Here is a 3,375-nt window from a genome sequence, read left to right as displayed (position 1 = left end):
AATCAAGGATTTACTGGAAGAAAAAAATTTGAGAGGTATGCACAGAAAGACTAAGTGCCTAATTTTTCTAGGAGTGCCAAGTTTTTCTAAGAGCTTAGGCTATATTCATACATGAAACAAACCCTAACCTAAGAAAAGTCCTCTCAAAATTTTAGAAAAGAGTCCTTAAATGTTCTGGTGGGCAAAGGTAGGCCACCTACAAAGATATAAGCATCCACTGTAGAATCAGATTTCTCATCACAGCACTGGATGTCGGGGAGAAAAGTACAGTGAAGATTTTAGAGCTCTGAGGTCACAAAGAGATTCTGGGAATCCAGAGCCACAGATGCCAGAAGCCATAGCTGACAGTAAGAGCTCATGTTCCATACCTGGGGATAAAACTGAAGTAGGTAGAAGCCAAATATTTGTCATACCGATACGGTGGGTGAATTCTGCCAGATTGTGTATGAGTTCTGTCTAGGCTAAGTACATAAAGATTCTCATTGTGCTTTCCTTCAAAAAGTGCTAACAAGTAAGATTTCCAAAACACATTAAAGCTTTTCTTCAATGTATTGAGAAGCAAAACAGAATCTTTAGCTTATATTCGAGGTCCACCATGAACTGACCTCTATTTATCATGCCATACTGTTAGGTTTTCAAAACAATATTCAGCTTCCAAAGTGTATCACACTCTGTCACTCTTCCATATTTTTATGCATTATGTTCCCTTGGTCACTTCTCATGGTTTAAAACTCATTTAAAATGTCATCTTCCCTGAGAAGACTTCTCTGATAATGCCAGTTTAATTTAGGTGATCTCCTCCGTACTTCCATAGCACCTGGTATGTATTTCTATCCCAGGACAGGAAACACTATTTTGGGTCATTTGAGGGCAAGAAGGTACATTGTACATTTTTGCAATTATAATAATTAGCAGATTTCTTAGACCTAGGAGATTCTAAATCTCCTTAGTGAGTGGATGAATAAGGGAGGGGCTGGGCTTTATTTGGAGCAGATGAATAATTGAGAAAATGTAATATAAACATAAATTATTTAGGTAGTGTCTATCCAGTTCAGATCTCTCCATATTCTGCAATACTTAGAAGTTTTAAACTTGGGAAATTAAAAAAAAAATAAAAGCAGATTTAAAAAAATATTGATTGACTCCATGTTATACAACATTTAACTTCAGCATAAAAGTTTAAGAATGAGCAATGGATCCTGTTCTTTGGGTTCTGAAACTAATATCCGGTTTTGCCTCAACCAGGAACTATTGAGAACACTTGGTGTCTCTGATGCAGTCTGATTTGGATTCTCCTTCTTTCAGGTTTGATTAATCCTATACTAAGTGAACTTCATTTTTTTTTTTCTCTTCCACCAGATCAGTGCTGCTAGTTTCAAGGCTCTTATTTTTATTTGTAGACAATTTTCCATCTTTAACAGCCTTAACTTAAATTTGCTTTAATTACTTTGGCCTATAATTAATTGATTGGAAGGTTAGCCTCTTGCAATAATGCAAATCTCTGACTTAGAATCTAGGCTGGATGGCAGCAATTTGTAATTCTGTATTTTCTGTGTTCTTCTACAGCTCCTTCCAGGACAGAAGAGCAGTTTGGCCCAGGTCTCACATTCCCAGGGCCTCAAATTTAGGTATATGATTTTATCTCTAATTCAAACCTAATTATTCAGTGGATAATAAAATTCCATTGCCTTGTTTTTGTTTACTAAATGCATGATTATATTAAATGTAAGCTTTAAAAATATTCCACGCATTTTATATACTTGTTTAAGTATTTATGTTTTAAGCTACCAGGAAATTCTAAGAATTGAGCATGTGCTTATCTTAATTGCAGAGAGGCCTCCTATGGTCTTATTTGTGCTTTCTGCCCAGAGCTATGTAATGTGCTACTTTGAAAAGAGGGAAAAAGTTATATTCCACCCATTTAAGAGGGAAATATGACTTCCGGTTCAGATTTTATTTGAAAATGCTTTGCTTTTGGATAGTGCTACTACATCCCCTGTATAATTAGCTGAAACCATCCCATTTCAGGACTAACTGAAGGGTTTCTTGACTTGATTGATTTATACTCACAATGTATAGGCATCAAAAGTAGAATTGTTCATATTCCTTTTTGCTTACCTCTTGTCTGTCAAGAAAAATGCTCTAATATTGAAAAACAGAAGGCAAATATTGGGAAGAAATTAATGAAGCCCAACATAGAGATGGTTTAATTGTTCCAGTGGAGTTTTCATTTATATATTTTATATATATATATCTATAATTTAGCATAGAATATTCAGAAGATGAACTAATGAAAAGAAAACTCACACCTATACTTTAAATTCCAATCCAACACCACTGGTCTTCCCCATTTCATACAGTATCTTTCTTCTCTGTTAGGTACCCTGGATAACTGAGGTCTTAACCATAGGTCTTCTCCTTGGTTCTGCCACCTTGCAGGTGGAGTTATTTCCAACCTTCAACCCACTTCAAAAGGCAGGCAAGGAGAGTCTTGTCTTTTAAAATTTACTTTGGTAGACATTTAAATGCTGTATTCCTTAAATTCTGGCAAACTTGAGAATGCTTGATTTTTGCCTTTTAATCAAAGGAACTTAGATGGGTGTAAATGTATTGAGTCTTTCCTTTTTTGCCTTAAAACTTCTTAAACAGTAGTTCAACAACAATGTATGTTTCTTGCTTTTTCTCTGTTTCTCATTTGATTAGTCACAGGATTATTTATTCCTGAAGTTCAGTTCAATTTCACTAAGATATGTCTTATATTTGATTACTATGTGTATCTTTTCACTCTTCAAATTCAAGTTTTTATTTCAGGAAAATTTTCATCTATTACATTTTGAATATACATTTTATTGTTTTATTTTTCTGTTTTCTTTTTCAGAAGCATAATTATGCATGTGTTAGAATCCATTTGCCTATCTTTCACATTTATTATTGTCTATTTTTAAAAAAATCTGTTCTTTGTCTCAGTACTTTGATGGTTTCCTCACGCTGATTCTTTATTTCTCTATCATTTGTATTATTTTGTGCAGTTGCTGTTCCATCTGACATGACTTTTTTCTTTCTTTTGGCCATGCCGTGCAGCTTGTGGGATTTGGTTTCCTGACCTGGGATTGAACCAGGGCCATGGCAGTGAGAGCACCAAGTCCTAACCACTGGACCACCAGGGAATTCTCATGACTACTTTTTTTTCATTCCTTTTCTGACCTACTGACTCATACTAGCTTATTTTTTGTCTTTTTTTTGTTATCTTTTATGTCTCAGTTGTTTTATTTTTTCCCCATTCTTTTAGTCTCCCTGTTATCTTGAAGAATTTTTTGTATTCCTTTCCTATTTTCTATGGTAATTAATAATTCACATTTACTGAACTCTCAAGAT

At 34.5% G+C, this 3,375-nt stretch overlaps 1 non-coding gene across 1 annotated transcript; it reads right to left on the bottom strand.

Annotated features, from left to right (window-relative positions):
• Positions 1–3,095: 3,095 nt before the first annotated feature.
• Positions 3,096–3,167, bottom strand: TRNAE-CUC (transfer RNA glutamic acid (anticodon CUC)). The gene has a single exon. It is a non-coding gene; the product is annotated as a tRNA-Glu (tRNA).
• Positions 3,168–3,375: the final 208 nt, after the last annotated feature.

The sequence above is a fragment of the Lipotes vexillifer genome, unplaced genomic scaffold (genome assembly GCF_000442215.2).
Source record: "Lipotes vexillifer unplaced genomic scaffold, Lipotes_vexillifer_v1.1 C27523028, whole genome shotgun sequence".
Taxonomy (NCBI): Eukaryota; Metazoa; Chordata; class Mammalia; order Artiodactyla; family Lipotidae; genus Lipotes; species Lipotes vexillifer.
This window is presented reverse-complemented; position numbering and strand designations above follow the sequence as displayed.